Here is a 6,768-nt window from a genome sequence, read left to right on the forward strand (position 1 = left end):
TGTTAGCCACCATATATGCTAGTCGCTTGCTGCAGCTCCACCTCATACTTTTACCTTACCCATAAGCTTAAATAGTCTTGATTGCGAGGGTGCGAGATTGCTGAGTCCCTGTGGCTCACAGATACTTCCAAAAACAGCTTGCAGGTGTCGATGAGACCGTGCAGATGACGCAACCAAGCTCAGGAGGAGCTCAATGAAGATCTTGTCCTTTGTGTTGTTTTGTTTCAGTCGATCAGTAGTAGAGCCCAGTTGGGGTCGATCGGGGACCTTTGTCGCATTTGGGGTTGTTCTTTTATTTTGGTTCTGTAGTCGGACCTTGATTGTATCTGGTTGATGTAATGCTTTATTCCTGTATTTGTGTGAAGTGGCGATTGTAAGCCAACTATGTATCTCTTTTCCCTTAATGTATTACATGGGTTGTTTGCGAAGATTACCTCACTTGCGACATTGATTTCAATGCGGTTATGCCTCTAAGTTGTGCTTCGACACGTGGGAGATATAACCGCATCGAGGGCGTTATATGTCTAGAGGGGGGTGATTAGACCCTTAACAAGGAAAAGTAGCAGTTTTTAATTTCTTCAAGTTAGGGGAGTTTTAGCACAAGTTTAAACATTCACAATACATTTCAAGCAAGCATGGCAAGAGTATATGAGCAGCGGAAAGTAAAGCATGCAAGTTGCAAGAAAGTAAAGGAATGGGATTGGAATGTGCAAACGCAATTGGAGACACGGAGATTTTTGGCGTGGTTTCGATAGGTGATGCTATCATACATCCACGTTGATGGAGACTTCAACCCACGAAGGGTAACGGTTGCGCGAGTCCACAGAGGGCTCCACCCACGAAGGGTCCACGAAGAAGCAACCTTGTCTATCCCACCATGGCCATCGCCCACGAAGGACTTGCCTCTCTTGGGTAGATCTTCACGAAGTAGGCGATCTCCTTGCCCTTACAAACTCCTTGGTTCAACTCCACAATCTTGTGGGAGGCTCCCAAGTAACACCTAACCAATCTAGGAGACACCACTCTCCAAAAGGTAATAGATGGTGTGTTGATGATGAACTCCTTGCTCTTGTGCTTCAAATGATAGTCTCCCCAACACTCAACTCTCTCTCACTGATTTGGATTCGGTGGAAAGATGATTTGAGTGGAAAGCAACTTGGGAAAGGCTAGAGATCAAGATTCTTGTGGTTGGAATGGAATATCTTGGTCTCAACACATGAGTAGGTGGTTCTCTCTTAGAAAATGAATGTTGCACACACAAAATCTAACCATTACACACAATTTACCAAACTCGGTGAGTCCAAATCGAGAAACTCGGTCAGACTGATTTAGGTCAGAATGTGAACGTTAGGATTTTCGGTGGGACCGATGTGCTAGGATTAGGGTAAAACCTCAACTCGGTTTGACCGATTACACAAACTCGGTGGGACTGATTTTGGTAATAAGCAAAACAGATAGTTGGTCAGGCAAACTCGGTGGGACCGATTGCATATCTCGGTGAGACCAAAATAATTGCAACAGGCAACAGAGAGTTTGCAAGCCCATCTCGGTGAGGCTGAGATCCCATCGATGAGACCAAACTGATTAGGGTTTCTGGCAGTGGCTATGTCAAGTGAACTCGGTGGCGCCGAATAGATCAAAATCGGTGGGGCCAAGTTTGACTTTTGGTTTAGGACATATGTGGAAATGAGAAAGTGGTTGAGGGATTTGGAGCATATCACTAAGCACTTTGAGCAAGCAAGCCATTAAGCAACACCTGATCCCCTTTCAATAGTATTGGCTTTCCTATGGACTCAATGTGATCTTGGATCACTAAAATGAAAATGTAGAGTCTTGAGCTTTTTGAGCGTTTGCCAATCTTCTGTCCTTAGCATCTTGAAGGGGTTCCACATCCTCTTGTCCATGCCACACCTTTGTTGAACTTTCTCAAATATACTAGGTAAAAGTATTAGTCCAACAAGAGATATGTTGACATTAATTACCAAAATCACCCAGGGAGCACTTGTGCTTTCAGTTTATCTTCTATGCATCTTATTTTGCTTAGTATGGTGGTAGCATTATAAGATGATCCCTTACTAAAATTTTAAGGTATAAGTGTTCTCCCTGAGTATGCGCCGTTGCGACAGTTCTTCGTGCTAAGACACCACGTGATGATCGGGTGTGATAAGCTCTACGCTCACATACAACGGGTCCAAGACTGTTTTACACATGCGGAATACTCGGGTTAAACTTGACGAGCCTAGCATGTACAAACATGGCCTCGGAACACTGGAGACCGAAAGGTTGAACGTGAATCATATAGTAGATATGATCAACATAGAGATGTTCACCATTGAAAACCGCTCCATCTCACGTGATGATCGGGCATGGTTTAGTTGATATGGATCACGTGATCATTTAGATGACTTGAGGGATGTCTATCTAAGTGGGAGTTCTTAAGTAATATGATTAATTGAACTTAATTTATCATGAACTTAGTCCTGATAGTTTTGCATATCTATGTTGTAGATCAATAGCTCGTGATATAGCTCCTATATATTCTTGATATGTTCCTAGAGAAAACTAAGTTGAAGATGATAGTAGGAATGATGCAAACTAGGTCCGTGATCTGAGGATTATCCTCATTGCTTCACAGAAGAATTATGTCCTTGATGCACCGCTAGGTGACAGACCTATTGCAGGAGCAGAAGTAGATGTTATGAACGTTTGACAAGATCGGTATGATGACTACTTGATAGTTTAGTGTGCCATGCTTAACGGCTTAGAACCGGGACTTCCAAAACGTTTTGAATGCCACGGAGCTTATGAGATGTTCCAAGAGCTGAAATTGGTATTTCAGACTCATGCCTGTGTCGAGAGGTATGAGACCTCTAACAAGTACTTTGCCTACAAGATGGAGGGGAATAGCTAAGGCAGTGAGCATGTGCTTAGAATGTCTGGGTACTACAATCGCTTGAATCAAGTGGGAGTTAATCTTCCAGATAAGATAGTGATTGACAGAGTTCTCTCACTTCTGCAGGATGCTGCTAACGCGACACTACACAACAAAAAAAATACACTTCCGTGATGATACGTGTTTGTCATAGTAGGTCGATTTTTTGTCATGCATGTACATCCATGACAAATTTATGACATAATCAAGATAGTCATACCTGTGTTGTCGTAGAAGTGTTCCATGACATTACCAAAATTATCATCACGGAAATGTCCACTTCCATGATGATAAATCGCGCCTCACAGAAGTGCTTTCGTCAAGGGTGACCGACACGTGGCATCCACCGTAACGGAACGCCGTTAAGCTATCGGGTCGGGTTTTGGATCTGATAACCCGTTAACTGCCCCGACCAATGGGAAATTTCCACGTGTAAAATTCTTATTGGCTGGATGAAACACGTGTCAGCTCGTCAGTGGGTCAGATAGGCGCCTATGATACGTCGACAAGTGGCATGGCCCAACAGAGGCCCATTCCTGTGAAAAGGCCGGCCCGTTTGACTTGGTCAAAAGCTGGCGGGCCGGCCCATGGAAAGCCTGTTAACGGCCTGTTCGGATATAGCCCATTTACAGCCCGCTAACCCAGGGCCCGTTACGCCCTATCCGAATTAGGCCCAGTAGCTCATCTGGGCCATCCAATATGATTCTAGCCCGTTTTCACTTCTGGCCCATGTATGGCCCATGACGTCTTTCGGCCCATATGAGGCCCTATGTAACTCTTGGCCTACTAACGGCCCGTGGTGAAACTGGCCCGTACTGAACAATGTATCACTTTACACCCATTAACAGCCCGTGGTGAAACTGGCCCGTAATGAACAGTGTATCACTTTATACCCATTAACGACCCGTTATTCCGTTGGGCCGTTTCCAGCCCATGTTATCTTTCGGCCTTCTCAGAGCCCATTTATTCTTGGGCTCATTTCTAGCATTCGTTTACTTACGGCCCGTTACTGTCATTTTCTGCTTGTGGGCCAAATTCAGCCCGTGGTTACAGTCGGCCCGTTTGTGGTCCGTTAATACGTTGGGCTGATTTCACAGCGTCATCAAATACGGCCTATTAACGATGGCCCGTTATGGTCGGCCCATGAACGGACGATTCCAACTCTAGCCCGTTTACGGCCATAATGCGGTCTGTTTGGCCCATTTTTGGCCAATCGATTATACGGCCCGTATAAGGCCCATTGATAATACGGCCCACAGAAGGCCCATTGTTTCTACGGCCCATAGAAGGCCCACTGTTTCTACGGCCAGTAGGAGACCCAGTGTCACTACAGTAAATATTAGCCCATGGTTATTGTGGCCTAGTTTTAAAAATAGGTTATTGCAGCCACTAGCTAACCGCAGAAAAAGAACTACAATGACTACAAGCAAACAAATAAACAAGATAACAAGGAAATAAATACGCAAGCAACTAACGCTAGGCTATCACGGCTATTACACATATTACATCCACTGGGCATCAAAGTTCGCCACCAGTGCAAATATAGGGAACAAAGCAGCATATCATATACACTGGTTGTCAAAGTTGGCGACCAGCGCAAATAAACGCCGCAGCAAAACAAATCCAGAACTGAACCACTTCAGAAGATCTCAAGAAACAATATCCTGGGTACCCATAATGCTGGAAAGATGCTTAGCAAGCTCATTAACTTTCTCTTGTTTGGCGCTTAAATCCTCCAGCGCTTGCTGTTGCACCAGAAAATATGCATCTGAATTCTGCAGGGACTTCCTCAGTCCTTCAGCTTCCTGTCACAGCACATCTGATCGATGTCTTTCAACTTGAAGTTGAGACTCAAGAAGAAGAACTGATTCAGGCAGCGGGTTCAAAGAGCTTGTGCCAGCAGTAGTGGCCAGTAACTCGAACACTACATCAAGACAGGACTTTTGGGTTCCCTCACTGTCGTCAAGATAGTTTTTATCAGCTTTCTTGGAGACCAACAGGGATGTCTCACTATCTTGAACCTTATCTGCATTACTTCCTTTACCATTGGATAACGCGGTACTGTTCTCCAATATTTTGTCCGCATTCTAAAAGAGAAACAAGCAGACACATCACATGTTTACCATGTTGTATATGAAACTCATTTTGGTAAATGAGTTCAGTAGTAAAGTGGACAGGATAACAGCATGAAACAAACATATATCTATGTACCATGGTCACTTTATGGTCTATATCATTCTAGTTTTTGTTGCCAAATCAAGATAGAGACACAATTCAAATAATATTTGTTCAAGACAAAGCAGAATAGATGGAATATAAGTGTGGGTAACTATAGAGCAATAACAACACTTGTAATGTGCATGACATGAGAACATAACTGTTTATTCAATTGAAACTGAAATCAACATAGAGCAGGTTACAATAGCAAACCAGTTAAAGAAACAAGTTTAAAACATACCCGTTGCGCCATTGGAGTTTCAATTCCATCCTTCAAATTTGAAAATAGTTGGTATGAGTAAATACAGTCATGCAAGAGCAAAGGAGTATGAACCATAGCTACAGAACCTGACCTAAGAACAAATCTTCTTCTCCTTTAAGCGTTGAGTTGGGATTCGGAGTGGTGGTCCTCGTGCTTTGGGCACTACAGTTCCCTTACTAACTGCTCGTGTTTGGGTGCTCTGTGGTGGAGACGGTGTTGTGTCAACTGGAACTGGGTTACTATCTGCCGGTGTTGTGTCAACTGGAACTGGGTTACTATCTGCCGGGGTTCTGTGTAGCTGGTTCTCTGTCCAACTGGATAGGGGTACAATCTGCGAGAGTCTGGGTTATGTGCGGTGGATCTGGTCCTTGGGCAAGTACAACCGTGGTTCTATCTGCATCAACTGGTAGCACTATCTTTTCTAAAGACCGTGTTGTTGCTCCCTTAGGTACTGCCATCACGCTCTCCAATTTAAATGGCTGATAAACAAGAAAAGTAATTGAAAGTATAGACATTGTATGATGGACAGGTGCAATGGATAGTGGGGAATAAAAGAGGGCATGAAATAATTCATATTTATGTTGTCTAACCAAACAGGATAGCATGACACAATTTCACATATATGATGGCTAACTAAACAGGATAGCATGACACAATTTCACATTATGATGGCTAACTAAAAAATATGGAAAGACATAGTTCAAAATATGAGACTATGTAAACAGGATGACATGACATAACTATATAATGTGTTTATTAAATGGGTTGCCATGCCATAATTTAGATAGATGATGTGTATGTACTATGTAAACATGATGGCATGATATAATTCAAATATATGATTTATATAGTAAGCAAGTAAGCAGATGGCAATCCATATATGATGTTAAAACTAAGCAATGCAAGACAACATGCATGACATGGGTAATATAACCCTGCCAAGTTTGAGCATAGACCTCGGGGCAAAAATAGGACTGGTCATCAGTCTCTGAATCCTCCTCTAAGGAGCTCTCTGTAACCAGTAAGATGTCTGCTTCAGCAGGTAGCATTGTCTACTCTGAATACCTTGTTTTCATTGCAGATACTTCCATCACCGCTTCAAATAATTCACATATATAATGCCTTTGCAACAATATAGCATTGTATAATTCACATATATAATGTCTTGCAACAAGATGGCAATGCATAATTCACATATATGGTAATTAGACACTGAACAGGTGGCATTCACACAAAGCATGTCTAAACTAATCAAATGGCATAGCAACGCGAGACACCATACGCATGATATGAGCAACATAACCCCGCCAAGTTAGAGCATACACCTCGGGGGGGGGGGGAAGAATAGGACTGGTCA

Source organism: Triticum urartu, chromosome 3A, assembly GCF_056163025.1.
Source record: "Triticum urartu cultivar PI428250 chromosome 3A, HENAU_Tu73, whole genome shotgun sequence".
In the NCBI taxonomy this organism is placed as follows: domain Eukaryota; kingdom Viridiplantae; phylum Streptophyta; class Magnoliopsida; order Poales; family Poaceae; genus Triticum; species Triticum urartu.